Source organism: Leptonotus elevatus, chromosome 7, assembly GCF_054856555.1.
Source record: "Leptonotus elevatus isolate MCC_2025b chromosome 7, RoL_Lele_1.0, whole genome shotgun sequence".
Lineage (NCBI taxonomy): Eukaryota > Metazoa > Chordata > Actinopteri > Syngnathiformes > Syngnathidae > Leptonotus > Leptonotus elevatus.
The window spans coordinates 16,768,199-16,792,068 of record NC_141245.1 but is presented as its reverse complement, the minus strand read 5'-3'; the positions used below and the strand labels follow the sequence as shown (position 1 = coordinate 16,792,068).

The 23,870-nt window shown below is 39.4% G+C and overlaps 1 protein-coding gene and 1 long non-coding RNA gene across 2 annotated transcripts in view; one reads left to right on the top strand and one right to left on the bottom strand.

Annotated features, from left to right (window-relative positions):
- Positions 1-658, bottom strand: part of dock10 (dedicator of cytokinesis 10) — a 66,330-nt gene extending 65,672 nt beyond the window's left edge. Inside the window, exon 1 of the mRNA XM_086079776.1 lies at positions 571-658. The gene's annotated coding sequence lies outside the window, so the exon portion shown is untranslated. The remainder of the gene's footprint in view (positions 1-570) is intronic.
- On the top strand, positions 227-23,870 carry LOC147171275 (uncharacterized). Its single transcript, XR_015095490.1, has 4 exons — positions 227-548; positions 1,746-1,782; positions 23,588-23,737; positions 23,797-23,870. It is a non-coding gene; the product is annotated as an uncharacterized LOC147171275 (long non-coding RNA).

Here is a 23,870-nt window from a genome sequence, read left to right as displayed (position 1 = left end):
CCACAGCGACACTCGGTGGCAGCGAATGGTTACTTACAAAATTTGCAGCATCTCATTAAAACAAACAAATTAAACAAACTGGAGAGCATGTAGACTACAGTATTGTGAATACTTTTTCATATTCACGTTTGTCTTGGTGTCAAGTAGAGTCTATGTTGCAAAACAATGGAAGTATTGTGCCGCCCCCTGGTGTATAACAGCAACACTACATCAGTTATCTGTAAAACTCAGTTTGGTGGGCTCAAGTTGGCGGACTAATAATGGTAATTATAAACAATAAACATAATTGTGCGTGGAAATTATAGATTTGTGACAAACAAAACATCCACGAAGAGAGTTAATATAAAATATCCCATTAAAGACGGAATAACACAATTTGAACGGAAGTGCTTTCATAAACCATCAAGAGAGTTAGCTTACTAGTTAGCTATACTAGTGTGGACATTTATTAGCTAGCGTGGAACATTTACCATTAGCAACAACTATCGCTTTAGACGGGCACGTGGCTAAAGGGCACGACGTGGAAGACAACATAAAGCGTCAACAATGTGAGTCAAATTTGTGTTCTACCTTTTTTCGCAATAGTTGGATTGTGACTTGCTGTCATGCATATTTACGGAGAAAACGCCAACAATTGCTACGCACAGCTAAAGAAAGCTGTGGTTACTGTGTCGAGGCATCCCCATGTTGTTGTTATTTTGACTTTAAAATCAATTTAAGATTTACTTCAACTAGTGTGACTGTTCTGCTTCATAACCTGTTAGAAGAGGCATTGTTAATTTCCCCCTTAAGTACCCAATTCTATCATTTAGAATTGGATGCCTTTAGCACGTTCCAAAAGAGCTGGGACATGGACAACACAAGACTGGGAAAGTAAAAAAAACAAAAAAACACCCGTTTGGAACATTACACAGATGAAACAGGTGAGTGTCATGATTGGGTATAAAACAGGCATCCCCAAAAGGCTCGATTCTTCACAAGCAATGATGGTATGAGGTTCACCACTTTGTGAACAACCGTGTCAGCAAATATTCTATATTTTAAGAACAATTACAAGGAATTTAGGGATTTCAACATATATGGTCCATTATGTTATACCAAAGATTCATCTCAGCACCTAAGCAGCAAGATCGAAAACCAACGTTGAATTGAATACCCATGACCTGCGATCCCTCCGGCGGCATTGTATAAAAAAACTGACATCCTTGTGAAAGGATATTGCCACATGGGCTAGGAATACTTCAAAAACATTCTATTGCTACATCTGCAAATGCAAGTTTAAACTCGACCATGCAAGGCGGACACAATGATTCAACAACCCCCAGAAATACCATCTTCTCTGGGACAGAGTTCATCTGAGATGATCTGACGCAAAGTAGAAAAGTGTGCTGTGGTCTGAAGAGTCCACGCTTCAAAATTGTTTTAAAAATCGTGGACGTTGTGTCCTCCGGGCCAAAGAGAAAAAGGACCAGCAAGACTGTTATTAGCGCAAAATTCAAAAGCCATGATCTGTGATTGTATGGGGTTCTGTGACTGCCCACATCTGTAAAGGGTAATGCTGAAGGGCACATACATGTTTTGGAGCAACATATGCTGACATTAAAGCATCCTTAATTTTCTTAACAAAAAAAAGATCTTGCACTTTCTTAAAAATATTAGATTTAAGGTGTTGATGTTTCAGTTAAAATGTCATTTAATCTGTTCATAAGCGGCCTGTTTTGCATTTTCTTTTTCTTCTATCACAGTACCCGATATCACCCGAACCGTGTGCTTGGAACCAAGGTACGTGCCAAATCATCATTTTTGAATGACTAACTGTTACACCTTAAGCAAATGTTTTCGCCATCATAACGTAAACCTGAGAGCAATCGTAACTACTAGGTGGCATGTGAACAAGTTTGAAATCCCAGGTTGAAACAGAACTTTGCCGCTAAAATTGTTTATAATACAACTTTCTGATGCCATCATAATGGCCAATTAGTAAGGAATCCAGGTGTACTGCCCCTACAGTACAATTCATGTTGGCTATTAAGGCCCCTCTAGCCAACCAGTCTTTTTTTTCTTCTTTTTGTTATACCATATTTGGTCTCTGGGTGGCAATATCACACCATGCAATGTTGAAATTGTTGGACTCCCTGCACAAATTGGATCTTCAGGGGAATTTTAACACCAATCTGCTGTTAACGTTAATAGACATTTCAAGGGACTTTGCACTCCCTCTTTCATTGGTCGCTTTACCTACTACGGGTTCAGCTCAATAAATTAGAATTTTGTGGGAAACTTTTTTTCAGATGTTCAATAAAAAAATGGAACTCCTACGATAAATAGATCTCCTAATTGTGAATATGTTTATGAAATATGAGTTTGGCTTTTTGAATTGAACTACTGAAATAAATACTTTCCCTTCTGTATTCAAATTTATTAAAATGTACCCATATAAGTATGAAACATAATGATGCAAGAAAGTGCAAAGAGATAATCGGACAGTTAATATTCTAATTGTGCTTGTTTATCTTCCAAAAAGCTTCTTAAGAGAATATTATCATTAGTCCACTTCCCTTCATTCATGACCTGGATTGCAAAAAATATATACACAGCCAGTTCACATTTCACAAACAACCTGAAGCTGTATTAAGCCTTCAATAATTAAAAAAAATATTTTTTTTAAAGTATAGTTGTAATCTGCTGTCATCCACAGGATCATCATGAGTTTATAAAGAAGTGTTAGTGAGTGCAGAATGCAGACATTAAAAATAATGTGAGAACAAGTGTTGGGAAAGCAAGCTTTTTTTTCTATCTGAAAGTGGACGACTTCTTGTTGGACAGAGACTTAAGATGAAGGGAGATATGCACTCGCAGTATATAAAAAGTAGGCGGCTGATAGGCACTAAGGAAGTAAATCTATAAAACATATGGAGTGCAGCGGCTTTGAACATATGTGCCTCCAACTGTGGAGGACAAGTCGTGGGAAAAATTCCAGCATTTGTTCTGATGTGTCTTGTCACGAAAACAACACTTTATGCTGAAAGCAACTTGCCACAGAAGGAGCTAAAGAATTAACATGAGCAATGGCTTTCATTTGAATGCTTGGTATTTACACCAACATTTTCAACTCTTCTTCATACAGAATTTGCATGTCAATTGTTTATAATTGTGTGCTTATGGATTTTTTCCTTATCTTTTTTTAATTTTAATTTTATTAAAAAAAAAACGTAACCTAAGTCAAACACAATCTACAATTTGTGACATTAGTTGACTTTCAAGTTGTTTATTTTCAAAATGTCAATGTGTTTGTTCCAGAGTCAAACTGTTGATATTGTAAAACCTTTTTAGACTATCCAGGCTGTGTATTGAGTAACATTTTAACATTCTGAAGGGAAGTAACCGAAAAATCGAATACGAGTCAGGATTACAATAGTAGGTATTGGATTTTTTATTTTAGTTAGTTAGTTTATTTTGTTTTGAGTTTTTATTTTTTATTTTTTCTATTTACTTAAGTTTTAATTACTTTTCAGGGTGGTTCTGTTAGTTTAAAAACATTTGTTTTAGTTATTTAAAAATGCTTAATTTTAGTTAAGTTTTAGTTAGTTTCAGTATTAGATTTCATTAAAAAAAAAAAGTAATATTTGTGAGCAATATTTAATACACACCATCGTGAAATGATAAAAGTAACTAATTTCTTACAGATCATTGCTTTTTAGCTGAGTTAAATGAAAAAGCAGGCGAGCAGAGCCATTGTTGGGGCCAAAAGTCAAGCACAGAAAATTGTGGCCTAGGAGCGACAACGTTAAGGTGCTTTTTTATTGGCCGCTGCTGCTAGATGACATCACTTATGTGTGACACACTTTCAAACGTTCTTATTCCGGTTAATATCGAGATACATGTACTTAAAATCACATTTAAAATCATCCCCAAAGGCTCATGCATTAAGGACAGTTTGCTATAATGACAGTTAGTTTTAGTTAGTTTTGTAAACATAAAATGTAGTTTCAGTTAAAAACATTTTTTTAAAGCATTTGTATTTTATTTTATTAACAAAATTGTTTTTTTGAATTTAAATGTTATTTTTTACGTTGATCCTGACACACAAACAGCATCAATGTAAAGTGAATAGCAAAATGGAGAAATCTTTGACCATGGCAAATCGTCACATGCAGAACATAACGAACGAATGGTACCCATCCCTAATTTGTTAATGTTGTTACATGAAGTCAGTCATAGTGTTGCTTTGAGCACCAAGTTTTGTTTGACTTTTGAGGCATATTGTTCCAGGAAATTTTGCTTGAACTCCAAATTGGTTTAATTTTGAAAACAGTATTCAACATTGGAGGTTCCGATGTACAAGTCTTCTTCATGCCCTACACATTAATCCATTGCGTTTGGTATATATGCACATCTATCTTGATGTGCTTACCCAAGTGTCTGATTAGGACAGTACTATTTTGTAGTCAAACAATTGTCTTTGAGCCACTTGGTGTACTTTATTGTAATCTGCTTGACACAGGAGCTTTACAAAGTCACTTTAAATCCCGGATACTAGAATCACTGTTTGTCCTCTACTTTTATTTGCATCTCTCTTTGTGTTCTTTAGCAAATGAATAGTTGTACATCCTCTCACGGCCGTTTCTCATTTGTGCGCCGCGTGCGTGTGTGTGTATTAGAGACGAGTGTCTGGTGCCTGGGGTGAAATCAGTCAGATAAAAGGCGACGATGAGGTTTGGATCGCCGGCATCCTGACAGCTGTAGATTAAATTAAAAAACTTCTGACAAATCAAACAGATTTCTCTGTGGTGCGCTCCCTCTGCCTCTCTCAATCTCCATCTGTCTCTCTCTCTTCTCACCCCTTGAGCCCTCATCAGGCAGGCGGGGTGCGCAACTTGAAACAAAATGGATTTCATCTTAAGTGCTCGGGCAGGCTTTGAAACCTCAACAGCTGCTGGGCCCGCGTGTCTCCCGCTTTTGTTTTTGGGCTCGCCTTTATTTCACATACTTCAACAAACTTGAGCCATATTGTGACAGATGAAGGTGGAACATCAGCGCTTCAAACCCTGACAGTAATTGAGAGATGAAACGGGCACATTTGCCAGGTTCTGAGAGGCCTGCGCCGATCACAAAACATCAAAACCGGCCCATTCAGGGAAGAGTGCAGAGTGGCTCTCTGCTCCCATTGCATGCCATGCAGCTCTACTAAGTTGGTGCTTTCTGATGCGTTGTTGGCAGTTGAACCCACACACCTTAGCGAGCCAATCAAATATCAACCACCTTCATTAAAATGTGTCTGTCAATCATCGTATGCCACCCCCCTGTCTGTGTCATTTGCATGCCAGCTCCACAGAGTTCTAAACGGAAGCTTAATTCCGACACATGCTGCCTCACAAAATGAGTAACTGCTGACACCTATGTTTTTTTTTTATCTACATTTTGCACTAGCTTTTTTCTCACATGGATTACACTGAGGAGCAATTTGGAAAAAAAATCTAATATTAACTAATATTGGCATGCTGATTCCAAAATTGCATTTTTTCTTCTAGCGTGTTAAGTTTTTTCTCCACATTTTACCCTCTGCAAGGGCCGCCATGGCTCAGTGGTAGAGTGGTCATCTCCCATCCGTGAGGTTGTGGGTTCGATCCTCACCCCTAGTGGCCACGTCGAAGTGATTGGACTCATTTACAGCTACATGACGACTTGTTCATGCAGTCCCAATTGCGACGGTCAGAGATGTGTGCAGCTATCAGTAGGTCAATACTATCAATATCTGCAAACACAATGCTGTCATAGTAAGAATTCAAATGATTAGTGCTGGCTTTTCATCTTAACCTTTAACCATGGGCATACTGTTTTAAGTTCCATTTCGTTGAATGCCGTTTTCTTAGTTTTCAAAGCTTCGTGAGGATATGCGGTTTAGATCATGGATGGATGGATAACTATTCCATACTAGTGTTTTATTTCCATGCATGCACATTTATTTAATATCTTTTAAGAAAACCGGGATAAATAGAGCTCAGAATCTTGATGTTGCTAGATTCGGCCTATTAGAGAAGTGACTTGAGCTAGGCCATTGTGTCCGCTGTGACCTCTCCTGGCTCGGCATCTTCCTATCTATCTGCATTCTGGCACACTTATCTAGTTGAAACCAGTTAAGACCATCGGGTCATGCATTGTCACATGGGCTAAATTGGTTGGCCAAGGCATGATGCAGTATAATAAAAGTAGAAGCCATTTTGGGCAGATTAGACCTTTGATCCGCTCCACATCATTTGTGTACTCGGTCTTTTTGGCATCCAGTAAATAGTTCAACTGAGAATATGCAATCTTCTGGTTGTTGGTATACTATTGCAAGCATTAAAGATAGAAGGATCGAGTGAGGTATTCTGACTTCGCCTAGCACAAGATACACTCTAAAAACTGTTGGGTCAAAAATAACCCAACTGCGGGTCAAGAATGGACCGATCCTCTACTCAGGTCAAATTGACCCATAAAGTAGGTCCTTTTTTGATCAGACCCAACTCAACAAAAATTGTTTTCCCCAGTGTTATCAATAGAATTGCAGCTGAATCGATCAAATATTGTATATAATTGAATGAACCAGGTTAACAAACATTGTCATGAAAATCTCATACTAGGGTATTGTTCTGTAATTAAAACTACTCACATTTCTCAATTTTTTTAAATTTCTTTATCATTTTAAATACATGAAAAGAGGACCTTGAAACAAATAACCACATATTTAAACAGCTGTAATACTCAGGGGAAAAACATAATTAGTCTTAGAATATTATCCTTCATCTTTAGAAGGTAGTAAGTTGTTTAATTACTTGCGTGCTTTTCTGCTATTCTAGGTTTTAATAGGTTTTATAACTAAATGTGCTTTTGCTGCTACAACTTTAGATCCAAACTCAATAAAGACAAAGAAATACCTAACAAAAAATCTTGAGAATTTCGTCACTAGAGAGCAGTAGTGGGCAGTGGGTTAAAGGAAGAATTTGTGAGTGGGGAAGCTTTCGCAGCTGGTCAGAGTGTTTGTATCTCTGTATCTATGTTTGTGTCTGTTGATGTGTGGGAGAGAGCGAGAGGAGGAGTGATTTAGGCCTTCTCACCCGATTCCTCAAACCAACAGAATTAATAGGCTCATTTGCCAAGGAAAACACTCTAATCAGTGGGTTTCCTCTCATTAAAAGTTAATTAGTTTGACACGAGTTTCCTGCTGAAGAAAGTATTAGCCACTTACAACTCATTAGAGGCAAAGCAAAATATCACACGAAGGAAAGCTGCTGCATGCAAGGAGGTGGAAGAGAAAGGCGCTCAATTACAAAATGCGCTGCTTGCAACACACACTGTTAGCCCATTGTGCACGTGACGTGTGGTGATAAGTTAGTTTGTATGTCACCACAGATATATATTACATGTACTACATAAACATGTTCAAATGGCAAATTTGTGTGACCTAAAAAAAGAAAGACCAAGATAAATTGTTAAAACTTTTTCCATCATCGTGACCTCTAAACTGTAGAATTATTTGCAAACTGTTGCGTACCTTATAGTCCAGTCAGTCCTAAGCAGACGAAAGGAGATGGTTGTATGTACTAAAAAAAAATTCCTGCCGCTCTTTTAATATGGCTGTCAGCCTCTTTGACCAGTTAGTCATGTTTTCATTGATTCTGAAGGGACGTTTAGTTTTTGGAAAAGTCATTGTTGTACCATATTCTCTCCGTTTAACTCATTGAATACCAGCCATTTTCATTAGAGCAACCCCCTTCAATACGAGCCGTTTTACTGGATTCTGACTGATCTTGCAAGGCCCACAGAATATTGTGTTCTATTGCTATATAAACATGGAACATACCAAAAGAAAGATTAGACTCTCTTCTTTCATCTCTTCTGTATTTCTATTTTTTTCTGTTCTTTAGTTATTAGCGTTAGAATATACCCAAATTTTGTCGAAATTCCAATTCCTGAGAAAAAAACAACGCACAAAGCACAACGACTTTTGTGATAGCTCAATCATCTAAACAATGTTTTCGTGCAATAAAACAACGTTCCAAAAAGTGCTTTTGATAACAAAATAACAGTTTATTGCACATAAAAATAAACAATTCACTCGCAGCCCTGCCACAGCATCCAGTCGTCCGACAAAATGAGCCGTTTGCTCGACGAACGAAGCGTCGTTCCTTGACGTGCAGCAACTCGATCGCCGCCGTTATGCTTTGATGAGCCGATGAGAATGCATTGTTTTGCAGATCGCTTATTTTTTACTTCCTCTTTGCTGCTCCCCGCTGCTCTACAACACGGTAGTAGTGACAGACGACTAGCTTATTTTCTTCCTAACAAGATCCTTGCTTGATACTGGCTGATTTTATACTTGCTGCTGATTTTATACTTGCTGCCACCTGCTGGCCTTTTTTAAAATAACATTGTAGTCAAGCCGAATCCTTCAGTCAGAAGATGCGGCAGACACTCCTGTACACTCTTGCATAAAAGAAAATAAAAGCTCATGGCGTATTGATACGTCATATGTATTGAGAGAGTTAATAATTACGGTCTTGACTGTTTTCTTTACTGCCTTGGAAACTATTTTCTACTATTTCCCTGAATGATAGCTTTGAACAATTAGATTTCTCTGATGTTGTGTGGAAACTCTCCGTAGACCATGTTTGTGTTGTAAAATGCCGCCCCAAAGCCAGGAAAAGGCTTACTAGAACAGCCGGATTTTATTTGGGTTAATCGGAGCCCCTTTAAATGGTGGCAGGTGTGTGCTGACTCCCAGATTGGTTGATTCTGAACACAGTCACATCCAGAATTACTCAGGGATGTTGCCACTTGTGAAACCAGTTGTCTGTATATACTTTCCCGCTCTAAAAGCTTTTTTTTTTTTTCAAATTGAGTTGTGCAGGTTATACTCTTAAGTCACAATAATAGTGGGAAAAGTTTTCAAATGATTTATCTTGGTGTCTTTTCTCACCAACACCTTGATTTTAAACATGGATGTATTGTGTAGACTACATATCCACTGAGTAGATTGTACTAAGTCAGATGTGCTGGATATAATACAAAAACTACATCTGTTATATCAGTTCTGGTGCCACACTTTCAACAATTAGAATAATAAACACACACACACTCCGCCTTCCCACACACTTTTCCATTTCCTACTTGGCTTCATCTCTCCACGGCTCTCTAGCCTCGCTGATCTGTCTGCTCACATTTCCTCTTCTTAATGAATCATGAAGTTTGACTTTTAGTCCTAATAAGCAGTGTTTTGCACGGTAAGCGTCTGGAATGCGCAGCGTTTGTTTTCCTTCAATTAGCCCGGCAGGTTCCCCAGCCTTGGGGCCGCCCAGAGTGAGAGATCCTGAGGCCACAGAGCGGCATCAGACGAGGAAACGCTGAAAGGCAGCCAGTGCTGCCAGGTGGCAGTAAGACGAATGGAGCCGGGCACAGACTGAGACGGGGCAGGAAACATAGAGGCATGAGTGCTGTGAACTGAAGAACAATGATGGGAAACGTCCTGGAGAAAACACACTGGCTAGTGCTGAGAGAAGGATGGGAAGAAGGAAGACGAGAAATGTGAGGGAAGAACCAAAGATGCAGACTTATAAGAGAAGGAAAAATATAGTTTACAAAGGAACTAATTAATTTGTGGGTGTGTTCATGTCTGACAGTTTTGATTTGGTTATATTGGGGCGGCGTGGCTCAGTAGTAGAGTGGTTGTCTCCCAACCCAGAGGTTGTGGGTTCGATCCCATGCCATTGTGACCACGTCGAAGTATCTTTGAGCAAGATACTGAACCCCCAGTTGCTCCTGATGCTGCATCATCAGTAGGTGAATGAGTAGTCAAATGTAAAGCGCTTTGAGGGCCTTTTACGGTGGAAAAGCGCTATATAAATGAAGTACCATTTACCATAATTAATTAAAGTTTAAACACGAAAATATGAGCCCTGGTCCACACAAACAAGCATCCCCGATTAATTGCTTGAAGAGTTAGTCTCAATTTCTGGTTACTTTAGTTCAAGTGCGGACATGACACAGACCAGCGTTAAAATGCATCATAAATCTTATGGAAATAATCATACATATTTCTCAGGACAGAAATGCATAAGCTTTGGAATTACTATCCTATGTGGAGCCCGTAGATTTTCGGTACTCAGTGGGCGCTATAGGGCGAAGAGTTGGCAACTGTGATTTTTTTTTTTTTTTTGCAATGGCCACTTTGATTTTGTTCCGGCATGTCACTCGTACACGGCCTTAAAATACAAACTATGAAATAATCTTTTCTTTTTCCATCCATTTATTTGAAGCATTTTGGATGTTTAATTCCATCATAAAAGTTAAACTGACCAGTTCACTTTTTGCCCATCCTTCATCATGACAACTGCCCTGTGATCAATATTAAAAGCTACAACCGATTACTACTACAAGCTAGAATTTAAGCTGAATCTACTTAATCTGTCAAAATGACGCAACAGTCCAAGTCGTGATGCCGAGACAAGTATCAATTACAAATAAAAATGTGGCAAGTTGAAACATGAAATACATCCTGTAATTTAAATAGTTATGACTAAGCGGAAATAATGTTTTCCCCTCTTGATCCCAGAGGCAATTTCTTCCTCTCAAGTATTGCAATCAAGCCAAAGCCCACTGAGCAGCATGTTGATGCTTACACACCCACAAAGCTGTGGGATCATCGCAGGTGTTCAACTCACATCAGAGTTGCATCTCTGTAAAGTCAATACTAGAGGCTGCACCTCAGAGCTTTGACCTTTTAAGCCTGTCCCTTCTCTAAAATGCCTCCACACATCCACCGAGGTGCAACCCACCCACATGCACCCCAGCCCCACCCCTCCATCAATCTTCCGCAGGTCACCACGACAGCAAAGTACAAAGCCAATCAAATCAGCACGGCCACGGTGCCGCACTCACCCACTGACAAAATGTCACCAGAGAAGGCCGTGCCAGGAGACATCCGGCCTGCTAATCATCTGCTGACTGTGTGTGTCTGTGTGTTTCTATGTATGTGGGAGAACTTTTGTACTCGTTTGAGGACATAAGGATTCAAAATCTTGATTGTTGTTAGCTTTTTTTAAAACAAATTGGTAGGAAAATTATCTTTAGGTTGGATTCATTAACAGTTCTTATCTTTATAAACCCTCATCCTGATCCTAATCAGCAGAGTTGAACACTCCCATTACCCTAAGCTGGCTTCTGTACACTAAATTCTAAAAGAAATGCAAGAAAAACCCTAAATAACACAAGGATGAAAATTCAGCTGTTGCATGTCAAAATCATCCCGCAAAAATTGCGTAACAGCACCGTTGATTGCCATCCCAGTGTATCCAAAATCACGACTTTTGAAGAAATAAAACAAAAACACCATCTTGCTTGAGATACAAAACACTACATTGGTAAAGTTGTTATTATCTGATATTGCTATTATTAATCTATTGCTAACCAAAATAACAGCACCTACTGAAATGGGGGAGCAGCTTCTCAGCTGCAGTATTTATAATTTGATCTTGTGCTGTGTTGAGATGGCGTCCTCCAGTAACTTATGACGTGTTTCTGTAATGCTTTCTGTGATTATATTTGCCTTTTCTCTGCATTTCTCCATAGTGGTCCTATAAAAAAAAATAAAAATAATAATATTTTGTCGTAAACTACAATTATGCTTTACATGAATTCGTCACCCTCTTAAAAAGTCATTTTTTTGCCTTAATCATCTCCTCGTGATGCAAATGGCTCTTTTTTGTGTGTTTAGTATAAAATCTGGAAAAAAACGACTTAGTCGAAGAAAGTGTCGAATTGTAACAATTTGGTAAAAAAAAGAAGAAAAAACAAAAACAAAACACCCTACCCCTAATAGATCTGGTTCTTGTTTGTTGCTTCCCTCAGCAATAATGCTTAACACACACTAATAAAACAATGAGGGATCAGGTAGTTTCTTTGTATGTTCAAAAAAGGACTGTGGCAAATGCACACGCTTGATGGAGCCTGGCCAATGCTGTGTAGTGTACATTACTGCCTCACCTGGTGTTACGATGTTTGTGTGTGAAGCGGGATGCCAAGTCGGCATCAGAGCCCATCTGAGCCTCACACCCTAAAGACAGCCAGCAGCAGTCTGCGTTCTCCTGCCAAGCTCACCTGGACTGCTTCACCTGCGCTCGTGACCCAGTGGTGCGATGCAGCTCCGCGTGTGTAGAGCTCCTGCCCAAATCAAAGAAAAGTAGCGCTGAACACCGATTTGTCAAAAAAGGGGTTAGTAAGGTGCAGGACATATGGTACAGTCACAGTATGGGAGGTAGTCAAGCTCGCCAAAAGAGCTTTTGGTGTTAGACTTTGTATTGACAGGCATTACAGCATAACAGTAGCTACATATTGCTGAAACAGATCTAATCGAGGCTTTGTTGTTGGCATCTCTATAAATCAATGACACAATGAATGTAATGATAGAGATATTCAGATCACGCATGTAAAACATGCACATAAAATGATAGTTGAATAGGAAGAAACAACCCAGAAGAGCGAATAACTGTGCAAAACATAATTTTACTTTTTATCGTTCATCAAAAATAGACCATGTTTGTTACATCAAAGTATGTTGTTTGGATATACTAAAATTCACATGGTTACTAACAATTGAGCAAACTTAAAATAACATTTGAAGAAGTGATTTACTGAATGCCTTGTTTTTTTAAAAATAAATCCTGCACATAATGGAAATGTGTTGGATTTAAATGAAGAAATTAGAATTTGTGAATCCGCCCATCCTGCATAAATTCTGATAAAGTCAAGCAACAAAACATGCACGTTTGTATCACGAAACAAAGGAACTCCCCACTGTTGGTTTGGTTGCAAAAAGCTTGCGGGGCTTAGGGATCAATTCTTGCTGGCAGCTTCTGTGTTTTATAGACGATGAAAACATTTGCATTGTTTGATTGTCGGAAGTTCCGTCATGAGAGGATTAGCCCTGAGGATTATAGTCTGCTTTGTTTTAAAGTATATAGTTATTTGTTTTGGGTTATATTTGGAGAAATCGATCCGCTGTTTTTTACAGATTGAATTCTATTAACCAAAACGCAAGGTTACGGGCTTTGCCTGGCATTAAGGGGCTAAGGGAGTGTTTGCAGTTGAACAATATCAGCATAACCTCTGCTTTAACCCCACATTTGAGCACTATTGATTCGTTCCCTTTGAAGAGGTCCTTGAAATTGCTTCAATGAGGAACTATCTGTTGGGGCATCCGAGGCACCGGTCCAAATGAGAATGTCTCCGAGCTGAAGACAGATAGGCGGACAAAGTCTCAAAGGCTGTGAGAAAAGACAGACACAGGCAAAAAAGAAAAAAAGAAAAAGAAAAGAAGACTAAGTAAATGAAAAATAAAACTAAGACTCCTTGTTTCAGAAACAATGACTTCCCCACTGATAGGGAGCGATCCCCGAGCTGTTGCAATAGCATGTCTCTGACAGAACTCAGGGCGTATCAGGCTTATTGCATTACCTGTGGAAAAAAAGGGAAAGGGTAGAAATAATCAAAAATGCATCAGAAATAATGCACTTTTCAGACTCTATCCATCATTGTTTCGGCACCCTCGATCCTTTACGAGAAGTGAGCAAGCGGCGGGAGGAGGGCGAGACGCTCGCTCCCGCTCCAACATTCAGGGAGGAGAATGGGTAATTAAATTGTGTGCCGCTCTCTAAGACCTAAAATGAATGAAATAGATAAATGCTATTGCATTATGCCACAATCGTGACCTGCAGAAAACTAATGGCAGAATAATCGTTTGAGGTAGCGGTTCTATTTCCCTGATGCAGACAACCACTTGAGTGAATAATATGCAACTGCACTTGAAGTCAAACGGTTTGTCCTCCACATTGACTATGTAATGTTTCGTCTTTGTGTCTACAGCATGTTTTAATCTGTTGGCTACTTTGCCTTTCAAGCTAACACGGCCTCCTTACATCTCCATTCTTTCTACCAAGCCATTGCAGAGTCCAAAGTAGCCAACTGAACCAGTGAAAATTTGTGTTTCGTAAGCACCTTAGCCGTTTTCTTCGATTCTGCACACCACTGCCCAAAGACATTGGCCTTTCTTTGTAGTGTGTTGACGGCAAAGAGATAGGAAAATTGTCCTGAAATACAGAGCAAAAAGAGCTGTAAATAAAAGATCAAACCATAGCTGTGAGAAGAACCAGCGGCCTGGTAGTCAGTGCAATAACTCACTATGCGTCACCACTTATCAGCTTGACGAGTGTGCCGGGGTGAGCGTGAGGTAGCCATGAGATTTTTACAGCTGGTCTCGTACCTGAAGAGAAAAGAGAAGAACTTTGTTTACTGTAATTGTTTTTTAATAAGATGCTAAGTTTTATATTTGCAGGGATGCACTGATACCGTCACCGTGCGTCTGTACAGTCGAGTTAATGGACTGATTGGGGCAGGCAGGGGTCATCCGTTAAAGCAGATTGTTACATCAAACTAAAGTACTTTTTTTGTGGACTCAAAACATCTAATACAGTACAAAATTGTTTTGAACTTTGTAGCCTAAAATGCCCAGTGGAGTACAAAATTATTGTTAATAAATATAAAAACGTGAAGTAAAAAACAGCCATACAGGAGATATAAATAGGTTGACACAAACACATTCCTTTGAGCTGTGCACTTATAGCGATGCCAATGTCCATGCTTTTATCAAACTTTTGATAGCTTAGAAACATTGCTGCTGCCAACATGGCCGCCAGGGCCGCCACATTGACGTGTGTTTTAGCTCAATTGTACTGTAAATGTTTTTATGACAAGAGCAGCGCAACCTGAAAACGTGACCAAAGCATCATCTTCTGGCTTTGTGGTAAATTGCGGCCAATTCTGGAACTATCAGACCTGAACACCTACTTTAGAAAGAGCATTTTGAGTGGACTGCACACTATTTTCTGACCATTGAATCTAGGGTATAATAAAAATAAAGATTCCACTATAGTCATAAAAATGCTCCTAGAATACGATACTGGTGGCACTTTACCGAGCTGACACACAAATATTTTTCAATGGAGTAGCCATGTCAGCCGTATGGAGATCATTTAAGGCAAACACGGTTGACAACAGTTAATGCTTCGGCTCTTGGGTGTTTAAATTTTTTGGGGGGATCAGTATAATTTTTTTCAATCACAATTGCAAGACAATGGCATTATAGAGTAGCGTACTTGGCATAGGTGATTACTCAAATAAAAAGTATTTTTGTATTGCAGTTCATTCTAAAAGTTTATAGATTTTGAAGTCAGAACTCTATTCTGAGATATGCATGTTGACTTTGTACACGACTGCACTGTCATGCTGTAACAGAAAATGTCCAACTTCCATTGTTCCCAAGAACAAACCTTCTGATTGAGTAACATTCAGGCAAAACTAAGAGACCTCGCCAAGCCCCTGATTGATTATTGAATCACTTTACAGTAGTGTCTTTCTCCTTTCCGTATGGCAACTGGCCAGAAGATGGCAGCACTCAGCTATGCTTTGACTTCCACTCAGCCTCTTCACTGGTCTGTTCATTGATATGCTCGGTCCAATGATGTATTGAGATGTTCGGTGGCTACTACACAGTGTAGGTCACCGGGATGATTGGGGGCAAGGTCCTCACTGCCGCTTCCTACTTAAAAAAAATAAAAAATAAAAAATGCTCAACCAGTTCAAATGCTACATTCCCTGACCAGTTCCACGAATCCACAGCTGATCAACCAAATCACTCATGACACATCCTAACTGTGATGCTAAATATAACTAAACAAATAGCTGTCTAGGGAAATGAGTGTCTCAGAATGGCTAAGCAGGCAGATACATACACATGCCTTTTAGCATGACTGCTGAAACTTTGCAATATCCTTGAAGTAAAAGTTGTTTTCCTATTGTTAGACATAGACTGCGGTGGTTTATTTCTGTTTGTATATGCTGGAGGGGATGGTAGCGCCGCTCCTCTCGGCCCTGTTATTTGATTTCCTCCTTTACAAAGGCCACAGTCAGAGCTCATGTCAAAAGAATGCCTGCAATAACAAAACAAGCTTGACTGATAAATACTCGGTTTTCACTGTGCGTGCGTCTGTTTGTGTGTTTTCGACGTGTGCATGCGTCGCTTCAGGGCTACGCTGTGAGTGATCTTCCCGGAGCGGGTCTGACAGAAACAGCCTTACATGCAAAAAGCCGAGTAGCTCGAGACTCTATCCAACCCTCTAATGATGTCTAATGATACCTATCAGTGACGGAATACACATGCACACACACTCCTTCAGGCCCCTTTAGGCGTAACAGCACCTTGCCGACTGTTGAATTACAGACCGGCGATAATCAGGTCAGCCCGCAGGTCCTCGGGGATTGGAGGTGTTCATAAACATTCCTGCTGCTCTTTTGTGTTACTTCCTGCGGTAAAACAGCAAGGCGCTCCCGTCGAGCTGACACAGGCTAGCTGGTGCGTCGGCTCGCCCGTGGGTACACCACCATCATCATCTCTGCGTGTAGCTCGGCTCGCACATACACGCAGACACACACCTTCTCGGGGATATTAAAACACACTCAGGCTTCATGTAGACATATCATCAGAATATTAATCGTCGTATTAGCATAAAGAACCCTCCTAGTCATCTGCATCTGATTTGACATTTGGCATTGAAATCAGTAGCTCGACTTAAAATAATAATCTAACGGCGTTATACATTGCTTTTAAGGACAGAACAAATGAGCGTGCGTTCAAGTGTGTGTGTGCATGTGTGTAGGCTACTTGAGGTTGGTGCACTGTGCCAACTACCTCCTCCTCCATGTATGAACCTTCTACAAACAAAGACCAAAAGAACACAAAGGCGTGGGTTCAGTGCAGGTCTTTTTTTCCCAAAGATGTCAGCCTCTGCTTTTCAAAGATTTGACTCTTGCTCGACAGTCAAACAAAACAACAACAACAACCTTTTGGTAAATTGATTAGGCTCTCCAAACTTTTCAGGTTTTTGATGCACCTCGATGTGAACAGTTGAACACTGACTAGGAAGTTCAAAAAGCTGAAGGCTCTTTGTTTCTCTACCGTCAGTGACCCACAGGCTTTGTTGACGTATCCCGCCGGGGTTTAGTCTGGATAAGATGGGAGACGCTTGTGTGACAGCACCATCTGTATGTTCTTTATCAGGAATGTAATTTTTGGGAGCATGTTGTTAAATGTAGCTCCATTTTGTTATCTGGAAGATGTTTGCAGGATGAGTATCCTCCAACTCTCTATCAGATTTTATGTCACAGCCATAAATTCTTCATGTTAAGCCAAGCGGGTCTTCCTTAGGTTACATTTTGCTGGTATCGGGCCAAAACCTTGTACCTCTAAAATCATCACTTTTCAGGAGACCCCAAAAATTATTATTATTTTTCAAACTATTAACATTGCATCAAATAGAACAAGCCATTTTGAACACTTAAGACTGGTCAATAATTCGTAAATATGGCACCCATGTGTGAACTGACCAGAAGTATAGATTTATTTTTTTAAATATAAAATTTGCTAAATTGTGATTTACAAGGTTTTGGCCCAACGGCAGCGATTTACACTTAGGTTCCAAATGGCCACGGCAGCTCAAAATGTGCTGCGCTGTAGATTTTTTGTAATTTTTTCTCCATAGTTTTCTCACACTCTATCACTGCAATGGTGGGGATGAAATAGGCTGATATGTTTTTTTCAGATTAATAGTCGAGGAGGTCGATAACTGATATTTGGAGCCGATATTCATGTACACTAAAAGGTCAAATATTGACATCAAAATTTTAAATACAAACTCCAACTATGATTTTTTTTTCCAAGTTCAAGAGGTTATGATGGAATGACTTTTGTTGTTGTTGTCATTTTACTTACATTTGAATGAACTTGTCAGTACTGTATACGTGCCATGTACTTCTAAGATATCTCTCCAATAAAATACAATTCGATACGTATCTCGATATAAGTGGAATGATTCAATTCGGTTAGATTTGATGCACTTGCATCTTCTTTTAATAAAAAAATAATATATTTTTACAAATAATAATAATAATGCATTTGATTTATATAGCACTTTTCTAGACATTCAAAGACACTTTACAGAGGAATGGATACATTATTCATGCACTCACACATTCACACTGTGGTGGCGGTAAGCTACTTAAGTAGCCACAGCTGCCCTGGGGCAGGCTGACGGAAGTGTGGCGGCCAGTGTGCACCTACGGCTCCTCCGACCACCACCAAACATTCGCACCTTCCATACACCAGTGTGAGTAGCACTGGAGGCAAAATGTGTGACATGTCTTGCCAAAGGACACAACAACACATGACTTGGGGAGAGCGGGGATCGAACAGCCAACCTTCTGGTTAATGAGCGACCGTCTCTACACCCTGAGCCACGGCCGCCACTGACTGGTTTAAACTGGTTTTTGCTGCACTGCTATTAGTTTTATGTTAAAAAAAAAAAAAGAACGTGTAAAGAGTTCCAATGGTCAGCAGCATCTCGTTAACTGAAAATTTAAATAAATAGTTTACTAAAGTTTTAAATTGAAGTATTATAGGCTGTATGATTCTTCAAAAAGGCTGATGTCCTTATTCCTCAAAATATCGGCACAGATGAATGCCTGGGACGATAATTAGTCTATCCCTTCTTCCTGATGTTTGTCACGTTCTGTCAAGGCTTTTGTACAGATAAAATGTGCACGGGTAACTTTGAAACGTGTGCTTCTCCTGCTCAATAAATGTTACAAAATATTAGTTTTGTGTCAACAATGAATTCACTAATTCATCTCTTGTACCAAAACATAAAGCAAACAAACACATGGCTTTGCTAAAGAAGAGTTGAAGTTGGCGAGTGTGAGAGGTCAGGGCATACGTAATTACGGATGCTTCTCATCTCACTGCCCGGCCAAGTTGTGTTACACCCCATTAGGTACTGTCACGTTTAGTTTGGTACACGCTACGGTCAACTGGCTTTCTAATTTGCATGGCAGCTGCAGGAAACACGGTGTTAACCTTATGTCCTGCTCCTTCAGCTACTGTGAATTTGTAAAAGTGTTTATAAGGGGTGGGCATTACATTTTCTGATTGTTGCATTCTTAATGTATTTTAAGCTATATTTCCCATCATGATTGGACCTCAATGACATGGATCCAACACAATCCCTGCTGGTTATAGTGAACTCCATCTTGCTTCAAGATACAATTAATCAACAATCAATTCCACCTTAACCTTGTAACTCTGAATAATCAATTAACTCATTTGTTCCCAAAAACATATACAAACGTTCTATTTTAAATATTGCCATGGTCCCAAAAACATATTTATAAGTTTGTTTTATATGTTGTTGTTTTTTATGCTAGAGCATACAGAAGGCTTTGATGCAGCCTCTGACCTGAAGAGGTCGCTTTAAGCAATGTTAGTTATTACAAAAAAGGCCAGCAGGTGGCAGCGGAGTATAAGAGATCAACCAGGGCAAGGTTAAACAGGTTTGTAATAATGATGATTGATGAAATTTAGCTATATTCTAATGATAATTGCTGCAAAACAGAAACAGATAGAAATATAATTTTTTTCCTGATGAAAGAAGACACTCTAATCTTTCTTTTGGTAGGTTCAATGTTTTTATAGCAATAGAGCACAACATTTTGTGGGCCTTGCAAAATCAGTCAAAATCTAGTAAAACTGTCGGGAGTGAAGGGTGTTGCTGCAGTGAAAATGGCTGGGAGTGAATGAGTTAATAATAATAATTTTGCCCGAGACATTTATAGTGCCTTTCAATGAAATATTATGTGAATCCTTTGGTCGACCTTAGTACTGGCAAATAACCAAAATAACCGCAAACCTCACAACAAAATGAACGACAACACTCCCCACTTGCTCTCCTCTTTGTTCCAGCTCAATCTAATTTCCTCTTTCTTTTATGCCCATTCTGTGAAACCGAACCCCCACACCACCCGCCCCCACCCTCACTCATTTTATTCCCCGTGTTGACTTGTCATTCCTAACAACGGGCAATAAGATCTAAATGCTGTCCAGACCTTGAGAGTGGCTCCGCCATTCATCTCAGCCCTCCTCAATGTCAACATGTCTCCAGCGGTGCTATGTAAACAGCTCAGCCGCACCGCAGCGCAGAGTGCCTGATTGCCCCACAACAGTCCCCAATCAAATGGAAATATGAAATAAATCACAAGTGACTCACTTTGCTTTGGGGTTTTGCTGTTGTGGCCAAAACTGGGGCTCAGGTTAAATACATCCAAATATACATACCACTGTAGCTTTGTCACATGTCAGTAAGTTGAAGTACTGAGTCTACACGTAGAGCAGTGATTGCAAGATCACTAGGATTTTATTTAATATTTTTTCAGAAAATTATTATTTATTTACAAATGTTTCTGTGTCCATCTATCTATGCCAGCAACATATTGTGACAGGAAAAACAATACAATGTTCTTTCATGAGTCAATTGAGTACATTTTAAGTCTTGAAATAATGATTCACTACTCGTTTACATCCTCATTGGAAAAGTCTGTCATCAACCACCCAACCCCCAATTGGTGATTAGTTTCCGATTGGGAAGATTTAATGTGACAGTTAATTAAGACATACATTCAACGAAGCACGAGCAACATAAACATACTTAAATGATTATTATTAATGACCTTATGAAGGAAGAAGTTCAACATTGCATGCCACAAAGAGCGGCCAAAAAGACAAATTTTTTCTTTGTTACTTCAGAAGAACTGTTGACAGTTTAAAGTGCATCTAGTTGTCCTTAACTCATTCACTCCCAGCCATTTTCGCTGAAGCAACCCCCTTTGCTCCCGGTTGTTTTACTGGATTTTTACTGATTTTGCAAGGCCCACAGAATATTCTGTTCTATTGCCACAAAATCCTAGCACCACCCTAATGAAAGATGAGTCTCTTCTTTCATCAGCAAAAAAAGTACATTTGTATCTGTTTCCGTTTTGCAGCAATTAGCATTTAGAATATAGCTAAGTTTTATCATTATTCACAAATCTGTTTGAAACAGTGGGGAAAACAGCTTGTTGCAACATGGCCCTGGTTGATCTCTTATACTCTGCTGCCACCTGCTGGTCGTTTTTGTAATAACTACCATTACTTTAAGCTTTCTCTCCAGTTCAGAGGCTGCATCAAAGCCTTCTGTATGCTCTATCATAAAAAAACAACAACATAAAAATATGTTTTTCAGACCCTGGCAATATTTAAAATAGAACATATTTGTACGTTTTTGGGAGCAAATAAGTTAAGTAATCTAGATTCTAGATTATTACTACAGTACTACTTTTTATTTCTTTAACCTGCATTCCGTACAAGAGTGGGCTCTTTCAAAAGGCACCTGGGATTAGCACTTGTTTGCATCTTAACATGTAAACAAAAGGTACATAAATTGTCCCTTTGCCAGTTTGGACCATTTATGTAACTTTAATAACCATAAATAAACATTACTTATTTGTACATAGGGGTTCAATGGTACCTTGGAGAAGCAGCATCAATGAACAGATTGTGTTCAACTTAAGAAGTTCTAATGTACTGATAAAGGATAGCATTATTGGTATGTTAAGTTTAAGGTGGAAATGTTACAGGGAAATGTAAAGTTTAAATTTGTTAATTGAAATATTTTAGGGAACAGCACCTATTGTGTATGAAATTTTCATTTACCCTATGAGTTCCAGTGTTAAATCAGCACGATTTGAACTTAAAGCTGATTTAACTAACATTCTGCGTGTGGGACTCGGGCAGCGGTTGTGGTGTGAACATGATGCTTTAAGTGTGATGGCCGTCTAATAGCATGCCATTAAATTGTTATGGTTATGCAGCTGAGTGGAACAGAACAGTGGATGCTTAACCTTGGATGAGCATCAGCCCAGCCGGAGCAACTATTCATGGGGCAGAGGGGAATGTGCAGAAGTGTGTTTGTGTGTGTGTGTGTGTGTCTGTCTCATTACAACGCCCCATCTGATTTGTGTATTCAGCATTACAGTTCAAATAAGCACAGATCGGTTGTGCCACTTTTCAAGCATTTGATCAAAATGCAATATATCTTAGTTGAGTTAAACATGGCTACGGTCCACCACCCAAAGAAAATACACTGACAAGCCATATTTCAGAGTCAACTCTACACAGATGATAAAGCACAAGGGAAGTGGCACTGCAATGAAGCCACAGCGCCCCCCCCCCCCCCCCTTCTCCCATTTGCCACTGCACTTTGGATTTTTTTGGGGTATTTCCCTGCTGGAGCAGAATGTTTACTGGCATGACTCAAAGCCCATCTCATCAACTGTCCACTGAAAACAAAATATCTGAGATACAAATGTCTTGATTTGTGGAGCGTGACTTCACATGCCCCGTTCTCATCGGCATTTTTGAATTGATTTATAATACGGTAACACCTCTCACCTCAGTGCCAGCATCTTTTTAGTCTCAGCAACAAACCCTTACCAAGAACGGCTAAATTGGTTTGACATGGAACAATCCTCCAATCTGACCAATATTGTTCAAGCTTGAAACTGCCAGTAAACACTAATGAAGGCAAGCAGACGTGACCTATGTGTGGGTTTATGCAGACCAATGCTGGCTCGCTCGCTGGGTGGGTTTATGGTTCATGCAAACTGGGCTGTTGTCTCTGATCTCTGTCTTTCCCTGACTTGCTTCCCTCTGCTAACAAGCCCTTTCATTTCCTGTTTGGGAAATATGTTCTTCTTAATATCATCCACACACAATTAGAGTGGGGAAGTGGCAGAGGGAGTAAAATTTAGGAACATTTCCAGGACTTGATTTGTATTTTCATTCTATCTCGATGTGTGGGGGGCTTTAGTGATGATGACTGATTGTTGTGGAGTGGTCAAAGAAGCAAGTGAAGGTTCACTCGCCGGCTGGTGACTATGTTAAGTTTAATGAACTCATAATTAATTAAACTTAATATATTCAAGTTGGATTAATTTAATTAATTTATATAACTTTGGATTAACTTAATTCAATCGCGTGGTACCACCTGAAGCACTTTTATTCAGTTGGTTAGCAATTCTCTGTGTAATCTTAAATTGGTTCAACAATTCTCTAGTACAAGTAATGAATTTGACTTATTAAGCTTTTCTATATATTCAAAGAAACGACTTACAACTAAAACAGTAGCAACATTTCTCTTTATGATGTCTCATGAATTTAAAAAGTCAGTTTCAGAAGCAATATTTTCCTCTACTTTCTGTCTCTTTACAAGGTGTTAAAAAATGCTAAATAATTAATTATTATTATAGTCTACATTATTGCTCGACTTGCTGCTTTTAACGTGTTCGGGCAATGTCGAAGTAACCATTGTTGCACCCTTTTATTTTTCTGTATGCAGCCCTCAAAGGAAAATGCTTGGACACCCCAGATTTAGGTCATTTCATTTACCAGATGCTTTAAGCCCTAATGATCTGTTGGCTCATCAACATGACTCCTCTTGTGGCGTATATACTGTAATATGATGCATTTTTAATGCAATTATAGCCATCACTGTGGCCTTAAACATTTCGACAAAAGGCTTATTATAGCTGTCATTTTGCTGCTGACGACGAGGTCTGCTCTTCTTATTTACAGTATGTGCTGGACTGTCACTAATCTCTTCTAGTAAAGCACGAGTTGGCTGGAGTTGAAGCCAAGAACACACAAAGACCATATCAGCTTGGGGAAGAAGACTAGCTTAATGATAAAAATGAATGGCATGCTGGGCGATGGCAAGAGGCAGCAGTAAGTCAGCGCGGAGACCAGCATTCAGTTTGACCCTCACTGATCTCTGCTGTCTATAGCACTCAGAGCCCAAGAAAGCGGATTCGCTTTCAGAAAACGCATCACTTGTCAAAAGGAGCTGTCAGACGCTAAG